Below are 23,926 nucleotides of genomic sequence, written 5' to 3'. Positions count from 1 at the left end.
ATTTGGTTAGGTATAAACTATTATGTAATTCTGATAATGAGAATTCTATGATCGACTACATTGAATAGGAGAATTCCGGCATAACCCAAGCTAGGCCTTCTCGCATAAACTTTTGACACTTTACTTTCAATTTAATTTCCTGGCAACAAAACAATTTCAACCCCCCAGAGTGTAAACCATTTAACTGAGAAATTCGAGGGTTCTTTGTGTTCCATCCGTTGCTACCGGTACTATATTATTTTTAGTGGAAATCGCTAAAATCATTTGGTATGAATTTGGACGATGAAATCCGTTCTGACCAAATATATTTTGAATAATATTTTAGGTGCATCTTGCATCTAATCTTTTTGAAGTCCATTCCAATAACCACACGAAAACACTAAAAAATATTTATAAAAAAATTGTGAGAGAAGAATTTATCCCATGACAAATTATAGTTGGACAATTAAATGAGCGTGGATCTAGTATTTTTCATATTTTTTAACCTCGTAGAAAACTAATTCGTTTAACAATATATTTAATACACATAAATAGCGGCCCGCCAGGAAAACAATACAATGAGCAAGAAAAACCGTGAGCAATTCCAATATCTCTTTCTCTAATTTCCTATAAATAGAGAACCTTTTCAATCCCAATGTCATCCACATAAGAAAACAAAAATCACTGAAAGACAAAACAGGAATATAAAAATGAAAAACTTTGCATTACTGAGTTTTCTTTTCATTGTCATCGTCTCTTCTGAGGTACGTTTCTGCAGAGCCGACGTCTCACCGGATGCCGTCCTTGACACCGACGGAAAGAAGCTCCGATCAAGCGATCAATACTACATCCTCTCAGTTTACAGCAGAAACAGCGGCGGATTAAGCATAGGCAGTATCCAACAAGGAAAAGAAAAATGTCCAATCAACATCCTCCCAGAATCTTACGAATATTTACACGGTCTTGCGGCGACATTTTTCCCCATAAACCCTAAAAAAGGTGTGGTCCGAGTTTCCACTGATTTGAACATCCAATTCGAGGCGAGCACGAGATGCGGCGAATCGACGGTATGGAAAATAGGCAAATTCGATCAATATTTGAAGCAGTATTTTGTGACGATCGGCGGAGTGAAAGGGAATCCAGGGCGGGAGACTGTGGGAAATTGGTTCAAAATTGAGAAGTATGGCAATAATTACAAGTTGGTGCATTGTCCAACAGTGTGTAAGTACTGCAAAGTAATCTGCAAAGATGTGGGAATATTTTACAAGAACGGAAAGAGGGTTCTTGCCTTGAATGATTCTCCATTCCCTGTTATGTTCAAGAAAGTTTGAATTTGAAGCTGATGATGTGATTGGAGGGAAATTAAGAACTCCAAATTTTCCTCTCTCTATTATATCCAATGTAACAATAAATAAATTGTTGAAATACTGTCTATCGAAGTAAAAGATCGGTTATTTTATGATTAAAATATGGAAGTCAATAATAACAAATTTGTATTTGAATAAATAGATTCATCCCGGACAGCACCTATTTTGTACTTCCCACCAAATTATCCAATCATAACTTGTCATGTGACAAAATTTAAATTTATTTTTTTATTTTTAAAAATATTTTAATATTTTTTTTATGTGAGTGGTGGAAAGAGATGTACAAAGAAAATGCACCCAACTAGGGCTACCTTATGACCATTCCCAAGTGATTAGTTAGATTGTGCTACCCAAAAACTTAAGCTCATGAGAAAAGTCCAACAAGTGGAAATCAATTAATTGGGAAGGAAAAACATTCTAGGGGGCTTGAACACATGACTCACCCTAAACCAACTGCTTCGATACTATCTTACATCACCGATTGACCAAAAAGCTTAAGCTCATGGGTGAAGGTAAATTTAACCTTATATCATCTCAGATTGTGTATGAACTTTCTTGTGCGGGAGTTGTTTTCTTGCCCTTGTTTTTCATCTCTTCATAGAGATCTATTAAATACGAAGTGTTGAATGTTCATCAATATATTAAAAAAATTAAACACTTTCGATCCATCCCATTGTTTTCCTTAGTACTACAAACTTTATTTAAAAAGGTCAATGTTATTTGTTGCTATCTTATAGGTGTGTTTGGATTGACTTTCTAAATACAAAAGAAAAAAATTAATTTTGAACATTTATAAAGTCATCCTAGACATGCTAGGAACAACTCCCATTGTTTTAAATTAAAGGTAAAGTTATTTGTTGACAGTATTAAGGGTGATATGGATTGACTTTTCTAAATGTATTTATTTTTTAGTATTTAAAAAGTCAATTCAAACAAACTCTAGATATGCTAGAAAAAACAATAATGCATGTGTGTGAGGACGAATACTAGACTTTATATATCTTTTAGCCAGTGACAAATCTAGTATTTTATCTAAGGAAGGCACAAGTTCTTTTAAATCTAATTATAGATGCATCGATATAATATTCAAGTCATATAATATTGCAAAAGGAAGTATAACTAACAAACATATGAACAATGGCATATCCAAAATTTTAGGTTAGGGGACACAACTTTACATAAGGTTAAAATTTTAGCCCATTAACTTCTAAATTTGTGTCATATATAGTTCTTTTGAACTTAAAAATATATATCTCATATTACTTGAATCTCGATTTGTGTATCTAATACGTAGTACCGACTTTATTTTAAAAAATATATAATATAACTATTGGATATAAAATTGAAAATTTGAGGTCCAATCAAGGAGCAAAATATTTTTTTTGTTTAATACGAAAATTAATTTTTAAGTATTTTTAATATTTTATGAGATTTTTTTTATACTAAATTGAAAGTTTATGATTGCTGGTGAAGATCCTCCGAACACAGATCCTCTCATGATTGTTGAAGATGCTTGGGATGATACCCTAAACTGTTGGAACCTCAATCCCCAAAGACCTGTTGTACAACATGAACAGAATGCTTGGCTTGACCTTACAACTAGTTGGCCCCATCCTTCAAACAATCTGGACAAGGGTAAGATTATATGGAAACTTGTTTCTTATAGGATTTTTTCTGTGAAGTCCATGAAAACACATCTTTATGGCAACTTTATAAATACTACCTCCATCAATCTGGGAAACTTATGAAAATTTTACACCCCCAAGAAATGTAAATTCTTCCTCTGGTGTATTCTACAAAATGACCTTAACACTACTGACAAACACCAACAAAGGAGCCTCCACAGATGTCTCAGTCCAAGCTGGTATGTTCTTTGCAGGAACAACTCTGAAAATGTGGATCACTTCTTCACAAATTGTATCTATACACCAAACCTCTGGATTCGTCTCTCCCAAACTTCCCTCCTATAGAAATTTCAAACAACAACTAATCTCCTCAACTATCTCTTGAGCATAAGACTAAACACCAAGGCTGGGATCCTTATTAGCAACCTCATCAGAGCTGTTCTATGGTGCATTTGGCTTGAAAGGAACAAAAGAATCTTTCAAGATGATTTCAACCACCATGACCGTGTGTCGGATGATGCCCTCTCTTTGGCTGGTCCTTGGTGCACTAAATCTTCTTTATTTTGTAATTATGATGCCTCCACTATTGATGTTAAGTGGAAGGCTTTTTTGTAATCCCGTTGCCCCTTTCCCAGCTGTTTTGTATAAGCTATCTTCAAACTCTATCTACATACTCTTCTATTTTGAATGGAATGCAACACTATTGGCTTTAGGGTATGATGATGGTACAAAGGTGCATCGAAGGTGCCAACCTAGTTGAGATGTCTCGGTGCACCTTCATTCCTCTTTTCTTTAGTATTTTGTCAAGATATATATACATATATATATAACGAACCGATGTGAGCGGACACGTGCTCTTGGCCCCTTCATAGATCTGTCTCTACTTTTAGTATTTGTAGTATTTATGCATGCGACTGGATTTTTTTAATTTGTATATTATTATTATTATTTTGAGTTTAACAATTAAAGTGAGAATTTAATGACTCGTAAATATTAAGATGAAAATTTGAACCTAAGCTAAGACTTCTTAAAGGAAAGTAGAGATACACATATGTCATTGGTGAGATTTTAAACATCTAATCTCTCTCTCAAACACAAGCATCATATCAAGTATGATATCTTAATTAATCAGTTGAGTTTTGTTAATTGGTGAAAATGTAATCTATTCAAAACATTTATAGAAAGAAAGAGGAGAAAGAAACTTGATGGGTAGAATTCAAAAATCAACATTTTCCGAGAGTCAAATACATCATGTGCAAAGCTAAGAGTAATAAATGTAATCACATGAAGAACAATTAGTTTGACTGTAAATAAAAAAATAGTTTTTTTTTGTAATAATGTACTAGCGGAGATTAGTAGATATATCAAGATATCTCAACTAGATTTGACACACTCTTAGCACAATTAGAAACACATTGGATCTTGGATTTTTTATTTTTTATTTTTTTGAAAAAGAGAAACATTAGACTAAGTCTTAATATGTAAAAAACATTAAAAACTCACAATAAAAATAATCAAGTTGTGCAAAAATTTAAAAGCTGGACTTTTTTTCTCTCTTTTAAAAATTTCTCTCTACTCTTGAATCTTACGGAACATGATAGGTTCAAAAAAGCTTTGACGGCTAATTAATTAAAATTTTATTGGCCTTAGTCAAAAACTTGTTTTATATTCAACATGTAGATCCCCGGGTTTCTTTACAAACCAATATACTATATATGATATAAATTTTGTTAAATACACGATTGATTATTCCAATTTGATAATCAATAAAAAATATTCACTCTTTTTTTTCTCTTTTAAAATTATAGAAATATGAACTTTCAAATTTCTTATTGTATCTTGAAAGAAAAGTTTTGCACAGAATAATTTCATGAGAGAGAGAACAAACCATTTCGATCTCCTATAAATAGAGAGTTTTTACAATCCCAATCATGCACATGAAAAAAAAAAATTCACTGAAAAACTAAAAAATAAAAAACTTTGAATTAATGTCTTTAATTTTCATTGTCATTATTGCCTCTACTGAGCGACAACAATTCTGCAGAGCCAACGACACGCCGGAGGCGATCCTCGACACCAATGGAAAGAAGCTCCGAGGTGACGATCACTACTACAGCCTCCCATTTTTCAGCAGAAACACCGGCAGATTAGCCCTTGAAAATATCCAATGAGAATACAGTAATGAATGTCCACTCAACGTCGTCCCAGAACCTTACGAATATTTCAATGGTCTTCCAACGACGTTTTCGCCCGTAAACCCTAAAAAAGGGTGTCATTCGAGTTTCCACAGATCTGAACATTCAATTGGAAAGGAATACGATGTGCGCCAAATCGACGGTGTGGAAAATAAATAAATTCGAGCAACAATATTTAGTGACAATCGGCGGAACGAAAGGAAATCCAGGGCCGGAGACGATGGAGAATTGGTTCAAAATTGAAAAGTACAACAACAATAATATATACAAGTTTGTGTATTGTCCAACGGTGTGTAAGTATTGCAAAGTTATGTGTAAAGATGTGGGGATTTTTGTCAAGAATGGAAGGATGGCTCTTGCTTTGAGCGATGCCCCATTTCCTGTTATGTTCAAGAAAGTTTATAACTGAAAAGCCGAAGATCAGAAAATAAATTATTAAATAAGAGGTTGATTGATTTATAAAACTTTTTCCTTCATCTCCAGTGGGTCGAGTTCATGAAAGAAATTATCCTTTTAATGTTGTAATATTTTAAATATTTAATAGATTTTAAGTGAAAAGTTACCAAAATTTGGTCCCCAATGTGGGTATGAGAGTTATGTGAGAAGAAACCAAAAAAAATCGAGGTTGAATCTTGTATGAAATCGTGGAAAAAAAGAGAGGTGTTCATAAAAAAAGAAAGTATGTGAGGTGAGGAATCTGCTCTATGACCACGGTGACAGATCCAAAACTTCATGTTAGAGGGACACAATTTCATATAAGATATCATGTACTTTTAAATTTGTGTCTAAATGGTCTCTGAACTTTAAATGTGTATAATAGATCCTTAAATTTTTTAATGTGTGTTTGGTATATTCTTATATAGTTTCAAGTTTATATCTCATAGGTCTCTTACAAAATGATAATTAAAAAAATAAAAAAATAAAATGAAATGAAACATATACCAAAGACATAGAAAACATATATAAAAAGAAGTCATCGAAGAATAATGTTACTGTACAGAACTAACAAATCAATATATTAAGAAAATAATATAAAAAAGTGAAACTAAAGAATGACACAATAGGAGTGAAAAAAATTGATCAATAGAAAATCTATTTCTATTTACCAAGATAAAACTAAAAATGTCACCAAATAGTAAGAGAAAAAAGGGTGAAACTTTTTTTACCCTAAAAGATAAAGAAATTCTACGTTCGATAAAAAAAAAAATATATATAAGTAAATTCAACTAAAAGACAAGCAATATACAATCTATAATTTGTCAGAGTTCAATTTTAATCGATAAAAGAAAAATAAATTAACCCTTATCTTAGAATCGAAGAAGTTATCCATAGTTACTAAGACAGTAGTCAACAAGAAATACAATCTATATACAAAAAGTAAAACTAAAAGAGGAACAAATTAAAAGAGACATAAAAACGATAAAATAGAAAAGAGAAAAATACATAAAATTTGAACAAATAGTACAACAATAGAAAAATAACGTACCTACAACGAACAAGATAAACTAAAATAACATCACATAAATATCGATAAAAGAGAGACAAATGGGTCCAAAATAAAACAAAACTAAAAGAATGTCTAATAGAGAACAAATTTAAACCAACCACAGTGAAAATAATTCAACATTTGGTGCAAAACTAAATAAAATAGGAACAAATTAAAGTGTAAAAAATGATTAAACAGAGAAAGAGTCACAAAATTAGAGAAACCATAGTGTATAAACAGTGTATCAAAATAAATCCTTGAAGAAAAAATTGAACATTTCATTAAAAAGAAAAACAAATTCTACAAAAAAAAAAAAAAAAAAACCATGGTGCAAAGTAGAAAAACAATGCACCAAAATAAATCCTATAAAATAACAAATAAGTAAAATCAAATTAAATTAGACAATAGAGGACGAAGAAATAATCGAACCATTCATTAAAAAGAAAAACAAATTCTAAAATATAACCAAATTAATAAAAAAAGAAAAAAAAATGCCACAAAAAAAAAAAAACTAGAACTGAAGACAGAAAAACAATCTACATTTTGTCAAATAAAATCGAAACATATACCAAAGAAAAAAGAGAACATATAAAACAAGCAGTCATCAAAATCTAATGTACCAAATAGAATAGAACTGAAACTATCACAAAATAGACGTATAACTTTTTGAACCCCAAATTATAAAGAAATTCTATATTTGGTTTAAAAACAAATAAATAAATATTGTTTTCAAATATAGGAAAATGAACCCAAATATTTACAGATATAACAAAATTTCACTGTCTATTTGCGATAAATCGCAATAGATCGTAACAAACTATTATCTGTCAGATAGTAGTCTATCACGATTTATCGCAATCTATCGCACATGGTAGTTTATCGCGATCTATCGCAGTTAGACTGATATTTTGCTATTATTTATAAATATTTTCAGCAGATTTGTCATTTAACCCTAAAAGACACAAAATACAATATATAATAGAATTCAGTTTTGGTAATAGAAAAATAAATTAAACCTTCTCTTACCATCGAGGAAGTGTTATCCAAATTAGTCAACAAGAAATCTGTACAAAATTAACAAATTAATATTATTTAAAAATAATAATATACAAAAAGTAAAACGAAAGAGTAACAAATTAAAAGAGATATAAAAACGATAATATAGAAAAGACATAAAATACATAAAATTTGAACAAATAGTAACATTAGAAAAGTAAAGTACCTACAACAAATAAAATAAACTAAAATAACATCACATAAATGTCGATAAAAGAGAGACAACAAATAGAGAGAAGACAATAAAATTAACAATGGGTCCAAAATAAAATAAAATTAAAAGAATATCTGACAGAGAACAAATTTAAACACCACGGTGAAGATAATTTAACATTGGGTGTAAAAATAAATAAAGTAGGACTAAATAAGTAAAAGATCACAAAAGTGTAAAAAATAATTAAACAGAGAAAGGGTCACAAAACTTAACCCATAGTGCAAGTAGAAGAACAGTATATCAAGATAAATCCCAGAAGAAAAAATTGAACATTTCATTGAAAAGAAGAACAAATTCTAAAAAGAAAAATCCATGGTGCAAAGTAGAAAAAACAATATACCAAAATAAATCTATAAAATAAAATAAGTAAAATCAAATTAAATTAGACAACAGAGGGCGAAGAAATAATTGAACCATTCATTAAAAAGAAAAACAAATTCTAAAATATAACCAAATAAATAAAAAAAAAAAAAACAAATATCATACAAAAACAAAACTAGAATTGAAAACAGAAAAACAATCTACAATCTGTCAAATAAAATCAAAACACTGAAGAAAAAAAAAACATAAGACAAGTAGTCATCAAAATCTAATGTACCAAATTAATATTATTTAAAAAGATAACATACGTACAGAACTAACAAATTAATATTATTTAAAAAGATAACATATGTATAACTAAAGAGTAACAAATTAAAAGAGACATAAAGACTATCAAATAGAAAAGAGAAAAATGCATAAAATTTGAGTAAATAGTACAACATTAGAAAAATAGTGTACCTACACGAACAAAATAAACTAAAACAACATCACATAAATGTCGATAAAAGAGAGATAACAAAGAGAGAGAAGACAATAAAATCAAATCAAACATATACCAAAGAAAAAATAAAACATATAAGACAATATATAAAAGCAATCACCAAAAGATGACATTAGTGCATAAAAAAAAGGTAACAAACCGATATACCATATAAAGTGAAATTAAAGAATGACACACAAATGAAGAAAAAGAGTGAAAAAAATTTGAACAATTCATAGTTCAATAGAAAATAATATACCAAATAATAGTAGGATCAAATAACGTGGAGGAAATTATCTACCGTTCTTTTATTTTTTTCGAGAAAAAGTTAGTGAACAAGAAATGTATTAAATATTTATGTACAAAACTAACAAATTGATCTATACCTAAGATGAAACTAAGAGAGAAGGGAGTGATTAAAATTATCAAAATCAGTTTCGTCATTTTGAAAATCACTCTCGTCATTTTGAAAAACACTCAAAAACACACTTTTTTTTCCTACAAAGAAAAAATGGAAAATAAAAAGGCTTGAGAAAATATTTTGAAAAGTATTTGAAACAAAAATTGAAGAGAAAGAAGTTCGAAAAAAATAGAAAGAGTTCTGGAAAAAGAGTACTTATTAACAAAAAGAGAAAAGGAGAGAAAATATTTAGGAAAAAGAATTTGAAGAGACAATGTTAGAAAATATTTTTGAATAAACGAAGAAGAAGAAGAATAAAGTTTGAGAATGATATTTTTAAATGGGTTTTTGAAAGAAAGTGTTTAGGAAAAAGTCTTCAAGAGAGAAGTTTTTGCAAAATAAAGATGAAGGAGAACAGTTTGATAAAATGTTTTTGAAGAAGTTTTTGGAAAAGTCCTTTATAAAATTTTAAGAGAATTTTTTTAAAAAAAAAAGTTAAAAAGAGAATAAAGTTTTTGCAAAATTTGAGAAGATATTTTGAAAAAAAAATTAAAAGCGAAGAAAAACAGTTTGAGAAAATATTTTTGAAAAAGTTCTTGGAAAAACTATTTTGAAAAAAGTTTGAGAAAGACAGTTTTTTGGAAAAAAGAGTGTTTGAAAAAACAAATCAAATTGAAAAAACTTTGCAGGCAAAGAAAACAGGAAGAGAAAAAAGTTCGAGAAAGAGAGTTTTTTGAAACAATATGAGAGATTTTTGAGAAAACAAGAAAATAGAAAACATAAAGAAAGAGAGGATGAAAATAATTGAACCATCCATAGTAAACCATGAAAAAAGAAAAATAAATTCTAAAAAATAAGCGAATGAGTAAAAGAAAAAATATCAAAATAATAAAACATATAAAAAATAAATTTGAAGACACAAAAAACAATGATCCTCACATATTGGTAGTGAAGAGATCACACAATATTGATAAGAAATGTGGACTTACTCTCATATGAAGAGAGTTACAAAAATTGTTTTCCAATTGCTTGAAAAGGAACCTTTAATATTAATATTGTTATTTTCAAAACTTATTAGAGAAATATTGTTGTTTTAAAACTTATTAGAGAAATATTGTTGTTTTGGGAGTTCGAGGCTAGAGGTCGAACGTTGAGAACTCGACGAACAAAGAAAAACTTGGAAACAATATATAGGCCGAAACTTCAACCCTCGACAAGGGAAATCTCGCGAATCTCGCTTAGGTTGTCGAAAGTTGAAGTTTCGACACACATCCACCCTCGAGATTGCAAGTTTATTACTTTTCTTTTTCCCTTATAGAGGAAATAAAGTAATGAGATGGTATAATATATGTATCTGTGTACTCGATCTGCTTCTAACAATCTATGCATTTTGTTATCTTTTCGAATTAGACGGAGGCTTGTGGGATTGACGTGAGGGGGTGGGGATGGCTATATTTATGAGAGCGAACTCCAGGCGAATATGAAGCGCATGGATACAAGTTATGCCTTGGAATAAAAGATAATTCTGAATTAGCTTTGCCTACGAACAAAATTTTGTATATTAGGTTGTCGAAGGTTACACACATGTCGAAACTTCAAAGCAATTAAGGAGATAAGTGGGCTGAAGCAGATTAAAGAGAGAGCGAGATTCAAAGCGAGATTTTAGGAGAGAGTGAGATTCAAAGCGAGAATGTTGGAGAGAGCGAGATGACTAATCTGACTAACATTAAACTTGGTAAAATGAAATGGTTGAATAATTGAAAAATGAGATTATTCAGGAATACACATTGAATGCTAAGATTACGCATTGAGTTTCTGGTAGTAGATCCATAATCAAAAAAGTGTTTGTGATTGTTCCAGAAGAAATAAAAGCTAGTAATCATTAATGGAAAAATAACAACAATAACAGAGAGAGTGAGATATTGAGAGAGAGCAAGAGTGAAAGAGCGAGAGCGAGATCTTAAGAGAGAGCGATATCGAGAGAGCGAGAGTGAGAGCAAGATCTTAGGAGAAAGCGAGATTAAGAGAGCGAGATCTTAGGAGAGAATGAGACTGAGAGAGCGAGATCTTAGGAGAGAGCGAGAGTCTTCACTTTATTTGAACTTTCCATAGAAATATATATAAAAAAAAGAGAAAAAAGAGCTAATAATCATACTATAATTGAATAATCATTAGACTATAATTGAATATATTAGATTATTATACTATAATTGAATAATTATTAGACAACAAATTGAATATATTAGATTATTATACTATAATTGAATAATCATTAGACAACAAATTGAATATATTAGATTATTATACTATAATTGAATAATCATTAGACAATGAATTGAATAAATTGAATATATTAGATTATTATAATGTAAAACTTTATTGATTACAAAAAAAAAAAAAAATTGAATATACGATAGATTATTATAAAAAAATTGAATATACAATAAATTATAATAAAAAATTGAATATACAATAAAATGAATATATAATAAAAAAAATTATTTATTATTCAATCCCTAACTATCTGGAGCTCGTCTTAGTAACGAAGGACACTTCCTTCGATTATGTCCTAACTAGTTACAAAATCCACATCGTTGTCGAGTGGCTGGTTCTGTCCAATCCATCTCGTTGTGATAACGTGAACTTTTCGGACTACCAGGTCTTCTCAACAACGATAGATCAGGATGTAAGACGGGCATATTAGGGTACGTGATCTAGTAATCTTCATGCGGTACAGGTTGAAATTGAGGAGAGTAACATTCAGCATACGTTGACAATTTGTAGTAGTCCTCAATAAAATCTTCGTAGTTAATGTTAAAATGTGAGCAAACGGCCATAAAATGCGAGTATGGAATGCCGAATGCTTGCCACTTGTTACATGAACAGTACTGCTCGGTATGATGGCTTGTTCGAGATCACTAAGTATGAAACACCTGAGAGAAATTGTCACACACGAAGAGGTGTGTGTTTAATTTCAGATCGACATGCTGGTATAATTGCAGCAGTGAACAACCCAGCAAATGGTTGGACGGGACTGAAATGTCACCATTGTTTCTGCTTACGACATATCGTCAGCAACTTCAATAAAAAGTATAAATTTAATTCATTGAAAAATTATGTTTATCATGCCGGGTGTCAGTTTCAAATTCAAAAGTTCAACAAAGCAATTAAAGATATCAAAGGAATAAATCAGAGCTGTCTAAGTTTTTTTTACAACATTAGTTTAGAACAATGGATTCAAGCACATGATGGAGGATTCAGATATGGGTGGATGACAACAAATCTATTATAAATGGAGTCCTCAAAGGAGCTCGAATTTTGCCTATAAATGCTCTTGCTCAGACAAAATAAATAAATAGACTGCACGATCTAGTAAACATGAATTATAGTCAATTTTAATATAGTTTTATATTATTCTTTACCTTCACACTTTTCTCTACTATTCAATTATAGTCAATTTTAATATATATATTTTTTTTTCAGATCATGGCTTTAAACCCAGGACCTGTTGATCCCGATGTTTTGTACGACCAGTCCATTCATCGATCATATGTTGTATGGCGAGATCGTACTACTGGAGAAATTTCTTGTAGACGTCGAGAGGCAAGATTTATTCAGTTGGACCGGCATCTGATCACAGCCTTGATCGAGAGATGGAGGCCCGAGATGTATACATTCCATATATCTGTTGGAGAGTGCACTATCATTCTACAAGACATAGAAGTGTTGTTGGGGTTACCTGTTGATGGTGAGCCGGTCACCGGAGTGATGTAAGATGACTGGTTAGAAGTTTGTCAATTGTACCTCGGTGCACCCCACCTGTCGACAAGATTAAAGGATCGAGATTAAGTTTAATATGGTTAGGAACACAATTTCGTGAGCTTACAGATGATGCAGACGAGGAAACCATCATAAGATATGCGTGAGCATATATACTACAAATGATAGGTGGAAGTCTGTTTTCAGATAAATCAAGTTATTTTGTTCATTTGATGTTCCTGCCACTGTTAGCTAACCTCCATGATGTGGGGCGGTATTAGTGGGGTGGAGCATGCTTGGCATGGTTGTATTGGCATGGTTGTATAGACAACTATGCAAAGCAACAAGACCTAAAGTTCGAGAGATAGCTGGACCTCTCATACTTTTGCAACTATGGGCTTGGGAGCGATTTCCAACAATGGCTCCACAGCTACATCATGTTAATGACGCTCAGTTAGTTGGACGAGCTTACGATTTTCGGTATGTTATTTTAATTCAATTTAATTTTTATATCACTGATTTAGTTAATTTAAATTCTAAATTATCAATTTAAAAATTTAGGTGGAGAGACAAATTTTGTGTGACTAGGATAGCCATACATGTAGTCAACCAGTATATGTACATGTTTGATATGCTTCAACCTGAACAGGTACATTACACTAAATCTAATTGATTATTTTATTCACATTTTTATTGTATTTTTCTTTAATATTCTCTAATATAACATTTTGTGTTTCAGGTTATTTGGGAGCCGTACAAAATTATTGTGCATACTTTGCCTAATTTTTGTACGAATGGTCAAAACATATGGCGAACGATGAGTCCTCTCATATGTTTTCACATTAGTGAGTGGCATCTTCTTGACAGGGTGATGAGGCAATTCGGTTTTCAGCAGGATGTCCCATCGCCTTGTAATACTGAACCCGTACTGCATGATATTGACCTAAGGACTGGAGATTGGTCCGAAAAAGTTGCACATTTGGTAGTGTGATGACACTATCATACAAGGTTTATTGTAGTGGGGGTTTCTCTTAAACAGTTTGACACAGATGTCACTCCATAATATATTCATTGGTATAATAATATCATAAGGTACTATATCACTCGTCTGGGAGCAGCTGTGGGTCATCTGGTAAATGAATGAATATTATCTATTTTTTTAATTTAAATTTATTTTAAATATTATCTAATTATTTTATAATTCATAGAGATCGAATAACAGTAGACTTCGTGAGGTTGCGAATGATCCAAACCAGGTTTTTGCTATATGTAGTGACAACCAAAGCTATATGGAGGAAATTCATTATATGTACGACATACCTATTGTTCCTCCACTAGCTCCTAGACGTAGGGGACCTATTCGGGAAGAGGATGAGTTTGATGAGGTTGCACATAATGTGGAAGAGTTGCCCCCTATGACGCAGACGCAGAGTCAAACTGATTATGTTAGTCCGATGATGATGATGTCAGGATTTGGTTCAGGACATTATGACTCAGAGGCTGGTCCTTCGTCTTCATACGTGCATGGACATGGTCGGGGTCATGGAGAGCATAATGAATATTTATATTATGAAGCGCTTATAGAGGTACCAGAGCCACATCAAGAAGAACCCGAGCAACCTCAAGTTCGAAGTCGATGACGAAAACAGCTCGAAATCAACGACGTCCGCCTTGTGGGACACATTGATTTTTGTAATTATTTTTATATAAATGAGATATTTAATTTACATTTTTTTATTTTTATGAGTTATTATTTTTTTTTAATTTATTCTTTTTAGAGTTTAAATAAAATAATAAAATATTTTTAGAATTTTTTTTATAAAATGGAAAATTAAAAAAAAAAAAAAAAAAGAAAAAGAAAGAAAGGACTAAAAAGAAGAAGGTGGAATGTGTAATAATTAAAAAGGAAAAAAAAGGAAAATTTGTACGGTATTCTCGCTCTTTATCAAAATCTCGCTATTTCGCTCTCGCTCTCGCTCACGCTCACACTCAAAATCTCGCTCTCTCAAAATCTCGCTCTCTCTCATAATCTCGCTCTCGAATTTGATTGGGAAGTTCAGTGACAAAAAGAAGGAGATTCATTAGCTCGTTATTTAGTCAGACTTGCTGAGATGACAGAATCCGTAAAAATTATTCAACAAGCTTTGGAAGGAATTTCAGGGGGACCTTATGAAAATTTAGAAATATGATCTTTTGACAGAGGAAGGTCTCCGGAATGATAATTAAACAGACTCAATAATAATGTTAGGAAGGGCAAGGTCGAGGGTTCAAAGTTCGACGTACAAATAAAAGGAAGGTCGCTAGGTCGAATTTTCAACCCTCGACTTATTTTTTTTAAAAAAAAACAATATTTTTACAAATAGTTTGAAAACAACGATATTTTCCTAAATAGTTTTTTAAAGGACAATAACCTTTTAATTTTCCCGCTTGAAAAGCATAGTTCAAATTAATCCTACTGGCTAACAAACATAAATAAATACTTAAAAGGATAAATAAAAAATAAAAATATCAAATAAAATGAAACATATACCAAAGACATAAAAAACATATGTAAGAAGTAAGCCATCGAAAAATGATACTATACAGAACTAACAAATTAATATACTAAGAAAATAATATGCAAAAGTGAAACTAAAGAATGACACAATAGAAGAGAGTGAAAAAAAATTGAGCAATAGAAAATCTATTTCTATTTAACAAGATACTAAAAATGTCACCAAATTTCAGAGAAAAAAGGAGTGAAACTTTTTGGACCCTAAAAGATAAAGAAATTTTACCTTCGATAATATATATATATAAGTAAATTTAACTAAAAGACAAGCAATATACAATCTATAATTTGTCAGAGTTCAACTTCAATCGATAAAAGAAAAATAAATTAATCCTTGTCTTAGAATCGAAGAAGTTATCCATAGTTACTAAAAAAGTAGTCAACAAGAAATGCATTAAATATTTTGTACAAATCTAACATATTAATATAATTTAAGAAAATAATATACAAAAAAGTGAAACTAAAGAGTTAAAAACTAAAAAAGACAAAAGAAGATAAAATAGAAAAGAGAAAATATATATTAAAAAAAATTGAACGACTAGTGCAACATAAGAAAAATAATATAACCACTATGAACAAAATAAATAAACATCACATAAACGTGATAAAAAAGAGACAATGAAAAAAATAAATAAACGTCACATGAAGGTGATAAAAGAGAGACAACAAAGAGAGAATGGTTCCAAAGAATAATGGAACCAAAGTAAAATAAATTTAAAAGAATGTCTGAGAGAGAACAAATTTAAACCAACCACAGTAAAACTAATTCTACATTAGTTCCAAAAATACATAAAATAGGATCAAATAAGTAAAAATCACAAGAGTGCCAAGAAAGATAAAACAAAGAAACGGTTACAAAATATGAACCCATTGTGCAAACTAGAAAAATAATGTACCAAAATAAATCTAAAAAATAAACAAATGAGTTAAATCAAATTAACTTAGACATCGGATAGCAAAGAAATAATTGCATTAAATAGAAAAAAAATATAATATCCACCATAGATACCATGGCAAAATCTAATATCCATTAAACACAATAAAATGAAACCACATATTGTAGTACAGTAATATTAATCAGTATCTTGATATGAAAATAAAGTTAGAAAAAGAGCAATTAAAATTCAGAAAATTAGGATTGGAGATAAGGTGAAATAGGGAAATTGATTTCCGGGCCAATCAATTTTTCTTAAATCACCTCAAAGAGTTGCAAAATATTTCGAACATAGTTTTTGAAAATTCTCTTTAAAATGAGAAATCAATGAAATTGAAGGGAAAATAGTTTGAAAAAGAATTTGGAAAGAGTTCACAAAAGCAAAACAGAATGGAAGAAAAACAAAACCGTTTGAGAAATACGTTAGAAAGAGAGTTTTGAAGGAAAGAAGTAAAGAAAAAAAAAAGCTTGGGCAAATGCTTTGAAAAGTGTTTTTGAAACTTCTATTAGAAAGAATTTTTGCAAAGTTAGAAACAAAAAAGAGTGAAAAAAACAAACCGAATTAAAAAAAAAAACTTTGCAAAGAATTCGATAAAGATAGTTCTTGCGAAAAAGAATGAAGAGAAAATATTTTGGAAAGAGTTTTGAAGGAATAAATGAGAAAGCATTTGTGCAAAAATGAAACAGAAGAGAAAGTAAGAAAAAAAAAATTTGAATGGGGTTTTGATATAAAATAAGACCAAAGTAAAAGATCACAAAAGATTAAAAAAAAAAGTAGTCCAAATAAGTAAGAGATCGCCAAAAAAAAAAAAAAAATCAAAAGAATGTTACATAAAATAGACATCATAAGGAAAGAGAGGATTAAAATAATCGAACCATCCGTAGTGAACCATTGCAAAAGAAAAATAAAAAAAAAACCAAAAGTAAAAAAAAAAAAACCAAAATAATAAAACATATAGAAAATTTGAAGACAAAAAATAATGATCCTCACATATTGGATTAGTGGAGAGATCTCATAATATTTATAAGAATGAACTATATGATTCCATGTAGTCAAGAGAGTTAAAAAACTTCTTGGAAAAGCCTTCAAATCTACCTCGCTAACAAAGAGAAATAATTATATATAATATAAAAAGAAGAAAGACATAAAAAAAAATACCAAATAAAATGAAACATATACCGAAGACAACAAACATATATAATTTAAAAAGAAGTAAGACATCAAAAATGGTACTATTGTACAAAACTAACAAATCAATATACTAATATAACTAAGAAAATAATATACAAAAGTGAAACTAAAGAATGACACATAATAGAAAAGAGAGTGAACAAGTAAGTAAGCCATAGAAAATCTATTTCTATTTACCAAACAAGATAAAACTAAAAATGTAACAAAATATAAAGAAATTCTACATTTGATAAAAAAAAAAAAAGTAATTAAAAGACACATAAAATACTTTGTCAGAGTTCAACTTTGATCGTTAAGAGAAGAATAAATTAACCCTTCTCTTACAATTGAAGAAGCTATCTATAATTATAAAAAAAAAAGTAGTCAACAAGAAATGCATTCAATATTCTGTTGCATTTGTACAAAGTTAACAAATTAATATAATTTAAGAAAATAATATAAAAAAAAGTAAAACTAAATTAAAAGAGAGAATAGAAAAGAGAAGAAAATATATAAAAATCATAACAAATAGTATGTAACCTACCACAAACAAAATAAACTAAAAGAACGTCACATAAACATCAATAAAAGAGAGACGAGAGGGAAAAGGCAATAATAAACAATGGTTCCAAAGAATAGTGGAACCAAAACAAAATAAATTTATATGAGAGATAATAAAATTAAACCAACCATCATGAAAATAATTCTACATTTGGTCAAAAAAATAAATAAAATAGGACCAAATAAGTAAATAATCACAAAAGCAATAAAAGATAAAACAGAGAAAGGGTCACAAATTTGAACTCATGGTGCAAAGTAGAAAACAATGCACCAAAACAAAATAACAAATAAGTAAAATCAAATTAAATTATACAACAGAGGGTAAAGAAATAATTGAACCGTTCATTAAAAAGAAAAACAAATTCTAAAATATAACCAAAATAATAAAAAAGAAAAACAAATATCACAAAAAAAACAATACTAAAACTGAAGATAGAAAAACAATCTACAATTTGTCAAATAAAATCAAAACTAGACCAAAGAAAAAAGAAAACATATAAGACAAGCAGTCATCAAAATATAATATACCAAATACGACAGAACTAAAATCGTAGAGAAAAAAAGTATAACTTTTTGAACCCCAAATTATAAAGAAATTGTATATTTGATTTAAAAAATTAAAAAAATAAATGTTTTTTTGAAACATAGGAAAATGAACCAAAATATTTACAAATATAACAAAATTTCACTGTCTATTTACGATAGACCGCGATAGACTACTATCTGGTAGTCTATCACAATCTATCGCAGATAGACTGTGATATTTTGCTATTATTAATAAATATTTTCAACAAATTTATCATTTAACTCTAAAATAAAATACACCAAAATACAATCTATAATAGAATTCAGCTCTGATAATAGAAAAATAAATTAACCCTTCTCTTACTATCCAAGAAGTGTTATCCAAAGTGGTCAACAAGAAATGTATTAAATATTCCATACAAACTAACAAATGAATATTATTTAAAAAAAATAATATACAAAAAGTAAAACTAAAGAATAACAAATTAAAAGAGATATAAATATGATAAAAGAGAAAAGAGAAAAATACATAAAATTTGAACAAATAGTACAACATTAGAAAAGTAATGTACCAACAAACAAAATAAACTAAAACAACATCACATAAATGTTGATAAAAGAGAGACAACAAAGAGAGAGAAACCAATAAAATTAACAATGGGTCCAAAATAAAATAAAACTAAAAGAATGTCTTACCGAGAACATATTTAAACCAACCACGGTGAAAACAATTCAATATTTGGTACAAAAATAAATAAAATAGGACCAAATAAGTAAAAGATCACAAAAGTATAAAAAAATGATTAAACAGAGAAAGTGTCACAAAATTAGAACCCATATGCAAGTAGAACAATGTATCAAAATAAATCCCAAAAGAAAAAATTGAACACTTCGTTAAAAAGGAAAAAAAATCTAAAAAAAACCCATGGTGCAGAGTAGAAAAACAATGTACCAACAGAGGATGAAGAAATAATTGAACCATTCATTAAAAAGAAAAAAAATCTAAAATATAACCAAATAAATAAAAAAGAAAAACAAATACCACACAAAAACAAAACTAGAACTGAAGGCAGAAAAACAATCTACAATCTATCAAATAAAATCAAAAAACCGAAGAAAAAAAAACATATAAGACAAGCAGTCATCAAAATCTAATATACCAAATAGGATGAAACTAAAACTGTCACAAAATAAATAGAGAAAAAAAGTACAACTTTTTTAACCCCAAATTATAAAGAAATTCTACCTTTGATTTAAAAAAGAAATAAAATAAATGTTGTTTTCAAATATAGAAAGATGAACCAAAGTATTTTTATAAATATAACAAAATTTTACTGTCTATCTACGATAGACCGCGATAGATTGCAATAAACTACTATCTGTCAGATAGTAGTCTATCGCGATCTATCGCAGATAGACGATGATATTTTGCTATCATTTATAAATATTTTCAGCATAATTTTACATTTGATTTAAAAAATAAATAAAATAAATTTTGTTTTCAAATATAGAAAAATGAACCAAAATATTTACAAATAATATAACAAAATTTCACTGTCTCGATAGACAACGCGAGATTGCGATAGACTACTATCTGTCAGATAGTAGTTTATCACGACCTATCGTATATAGACTGATATTTTGCTATTATATATAAATATTTTCAGCAGATTTGTCATTTAATCTTAAAATAAAAGACACAAAATACAATCTATAATAAAATTCAACTCTAATGATAGAAAAATAAATTAACCCTTCTCTTACCCTCCAAAGAAGTGTTATCCAAAGTAGTCAACAAGAAATGCATTAAATATTTGATACAAAACTAACAAATTAATATTATTTAAAAAAATAATATACAAAAAGTAAAACTAAAGAGTAACCAAATTAAAGGAGATACAAAGACGATAAAATAGAAAAGAGAAAAATACATAAAATGAACAAATAAAACAACATTAGAAAAACAATGTACCTACGACGAATAAAATAAACTAAAACAACATCACATAAATGTCGATGAGAGAGAGAAAACGAGAGAGAAGACAATAAAATCAAATCAAACATATACCAAAGGAAAAATAAAACATATAAGACAATATATAAAAGCAGTCACCAAAAAATGACAATTAGTGTATAAAAAAAAAAGCAACAAACCAATATATCATATAAAGTGAAATTAAAGAATGACACACAATAGAAGAAAAAGAGTAAAAAAATTGAACAATCCATAGCTCAATAGAAAATCATATACCAAATAATAGTAGGATCAAATAAGATAACATACGTTGAGGAAGTTATCTACAGTTTTTTTTTTTCGAAAAGAAAGTAGTTAACAAGAAATGTATTAAATATTTATGTGCAAAACTAACAAATTGATCTATATCTAAGTTGAAACTAAGAGAGAAGGGAGTAATTAAAATTGTCAAAATCACTTTTGTCATTTTCAAAATCACTCTCGTCATTTTCAAAATCACTCGGAAACACAATTTTAATTAGTCAAAATTCATATAGTTTTCACTAAATGTAATTTTTATATTATCAAAATTAATTTTGAAGGATTAAAAACATATTTTGATTTTAAAAATGATAAAAGCGATTTTAACCATTTTAAAATTACACCTAAACATGTAGAAGAAAAAAAAGTTCTGAGAAAAAATTCGGAAAAGTTCTTAAAAGGAGAGAAAAAAGTTGAGAAAATATTTTTGAAACACAATTTGAAGGGAAAGAAGTTTGAGAAAAAAAAAATTTGAAAGTGATCTTTGTTTAAAATGAAAGAGAGAAAATATTTCAAAAAAAAAATTGAAGAGACAAAAGTCCAGAAAATATTTTTAAAATAGTTTATGAATGTTTTCTTTAAAAAGAGAAATAAATTAAGAGAAATAATATTTTAAAATTGGGATTTTGAAAGAAAAAATTGCAGTGAAAATAACTTTTTTTAAAAAAATTGAAAAAAGATATCTTTTTGATCCCTATGCATCTAATTTCTATTTTATTCTCACGTTTAAAAAACTGTTACACGTTTAATTCTTAAATTTTGAATTTAGTTTAGATTTAGTCCCGTGTCAAAATGTTACAATTTTATCCTTTAAGTTTTATTTTAATTTGGTCTCTAGCTCTCAAGCTTTTACACGTTTAATTTAAATATTTTATTAAATACTCACTTCCATTCATTGGTCACGGTCTCTTAATTAATTTGAAATAACTATGAAGTGAAATTTTAATTTTAATTTTAAATGTGATGAAAAATAATGAAATTTAATTAATTATTTTAAATTTATTTCATACATAGAAAATGACTATTTAGTGAAAAATCGAGATTAAAAGTGAAAATCTTGAAATCTAGGAACCAAATTGAAACAAATTCAAATGTCAATGGTAAAATTGTAATATTTAGAAACTTAGGAACTAAATTGAAACCCAATACAAAACTTTAGGACTAAATATAGAATATTTTGAAACATGGAAACTAGACCCAAAACATAGAGACCAAAAGATATTTTTCCTAAAAATTTTAGGAGAATTTTTTAACACGAAAAGTTAAAAAAGAAAAAAGTTTGAGAAAGAGTTTGAAAAGATAATTTGAAGGAGATCTTCTGAAATAAAAGGAACAAAAACGTTTGAGAAAATATTTTGGTAAGAAAAATTTGAAACTTTTAAAGAAAGAACTTTTTGCAAAACCTGAGAAAATATTTTGAGAAGAGTTTTTATAATATGAAGTAAAAAAAATGGAAAGGGGCTTCTACAAAGAAAAAAGGAAAATAAAAAGGTTTGACAAAATATTTTGAAAAGTATTTGAAACAAAAATTGAAGAGAAAGAAGTTCGAAAAAAAAAATAGAAAGAGTTCTGGAAAAAGAGTTCTTATTATCAAAAAGAAAAAAGGAGAAAATATTTAGGAAATTTTTTTTGAAGAGACAATGTTAGAAAATAATTTAGAATAAACGAAGAAGAAGAATAAAGTTTGAGAATGATATTTTTAAATGGGTTTCTGAAAGAAAGTTGAAGTGAAAATAATTTGATAAAATATTTTTGCAAAAAAAGTTAAAAAGACAATAAAGTTTTTGCAAAATTTGAGAAGATATTTTGAAAAGAATTTTTGAAAAAAAAAATTAAAAGCGAAGAAAAACAGTTTGAGAAAATATTTTTGAAAAAGTTATTGGAAAAACTATTTTGAAAAAAGTTTGAGGAAAAGGTTTGGAAAGATCTTTTGAAGAATAGTTTCTGGGAAAAAAAGAAAAAAAAAAAAAAAAAAAGAGAAAAGTTTTGAGAAAATATTTTGGAAGGAATATTTTGAAACTTCTATCAGAAAGAAATTTTTGCAAAAGTTGGGAAAATATTTTGTAAAGAGTTCCCGAAAAAAAATGAACTAAAGAATGAAAAATGATTTGGAAATGAAGATAAAGAAAAGTTTGCAGAAATATTTTGAAAGGAGTTTTTGAATTAGTTTTCTTTAAAACGTGAAATAAATGAGAAAGGGGTTTTTTTATTTTTTATTTTTAAAGAGAGTTCTATTTTCAAAAAAAAAAAAAATGCGCAGAGAGAAGTTAGGGAAAAAATAGCGTTTTTTAATCGAGAAAAATCGTAACAAATTCCAGAATATATTAAAAAAAAAAAAGAATGAAATAGAAAAAACCTATGGAGCAAAAGTTGAGAATTGGAGTTTGTTTGTGTATGAATTCCACTTTGGTCCAAACAGGTCGGTAATGCTTAATCTGAAATTAGAAAACCCTAAAAATTAGAATCATAAAAACAAGTTTAGTAATTTGATGCACATAATTAGGCACATTTCATACGAATCTAAATTAGATATATGTGATGTTCCTTAATTTGTTCTGAATTAGTTCAATTAAAACTAAATTAGTCCATAATTAAAAAGTAATTGAGGAATAAAATTAATAACTAACAATTTCTCACTAAAAATTCTAGCTTCCAGATGATGATCATGAAGATGTAAAGGTAAACAGAAAAAACCCTAAATCATAAGAAATAATAAAATTAAACAGAGGATTAAGGAAGAAGAAGAAGAAAAGTCGGTTACCTGATGTTCGAAAGAAAATTTGAAGAAGAAAAATGAAAAGCTTTAATTGAAGAAGAGGAGCGTCTTAGCCTTTTATAAAATCTCTTCACCCACCGACTACAAAAGATTCGTTGCCGGTTGCCGGTTGCCGGTCATGTATCCGTTGCCAGTCATTACTTGTGCTTCAAGTTAAACCACACTCGGCGTAGTGCTGTGGTGAATGTAATATTAATAATTTGATAAAATAAAACTTGTTATGAGAGATTAATTTGGAAGCGTATTTACA

At 28.7% G+C, this 23,926-nt stretch overlaps 1 long non-coding RNA gene and 2 pseudogenes across 3 annotated transcripts; 2 read left to right on the top strand and 1 right to left on the bottom strand.

Annotated features, from left to right (window-relative positions):
- The first annotated feature begins 626 nt into the window (after positions 1-626).
- LOC120083636 (miraculin pseudogene) lies at positions 627-1,485 on the top strand (annotated as a pseudogene). The gene has a single exon (XR_016531146.1). The product of XR_016531146.1 is annotated as a miraculin pseudogene (transcript).
- Positions 1,486-4,947: 3,462 nt separating this feature from the next.
- LOC120083700 (miraculin pseudogene) lies at positions 4,948-5,575 on the top strand (annotated as a pseudogene).
- Positions 5,576-11,542: 5,967 nt separating this feature from the next.
- Positions 11,543-23,696, bottom strand: LOC150034594 (uncharacterized). Of its 2 annotated transcripts, XR_016531143.1 has the most exons (3): positions 23,662-23,696; positions 23,257-23,335; positions 11,543-12,943 (listed from the first exon to the last, which is right to left on the bottom strand). It is a non-coding gene; the product is annotated as an uncharacterized LOC150034594 (long non-coding RNA). The 2 variants fall into 2 exon arrangements; XR_016531144.1 differs by lacking the exons at positions 23,257-23,335; positions 23,662-23,696 and adding an exon at positions 14,204-17,165.
- Positions 23,697-23,926: the final 230 nt, after the last annotated feature.

The sequence above is a fragment of the Benincasa hispida genome, chromosome 8 (genome assembly GCF_027475165.1).
Source record: "Benincasa hispida cultivar pf3 chromosome 8, pf3_genome.v1.1, whole genome shotgun sequence".
Classification (NCBI taxonomy): domain Eukaryota; kingdom Viridiplantae; phylum Streptophyta; class Magnoliopsida; order Cucurbitales; family Cucurbitaceae; genus Benincasa; species Benincasa hispida.
The sequence above is the reverse complement of the archived record's forward strand: the minus strand, read 5'-3'. Positions and strand labels throughout refer to the sequence as shown.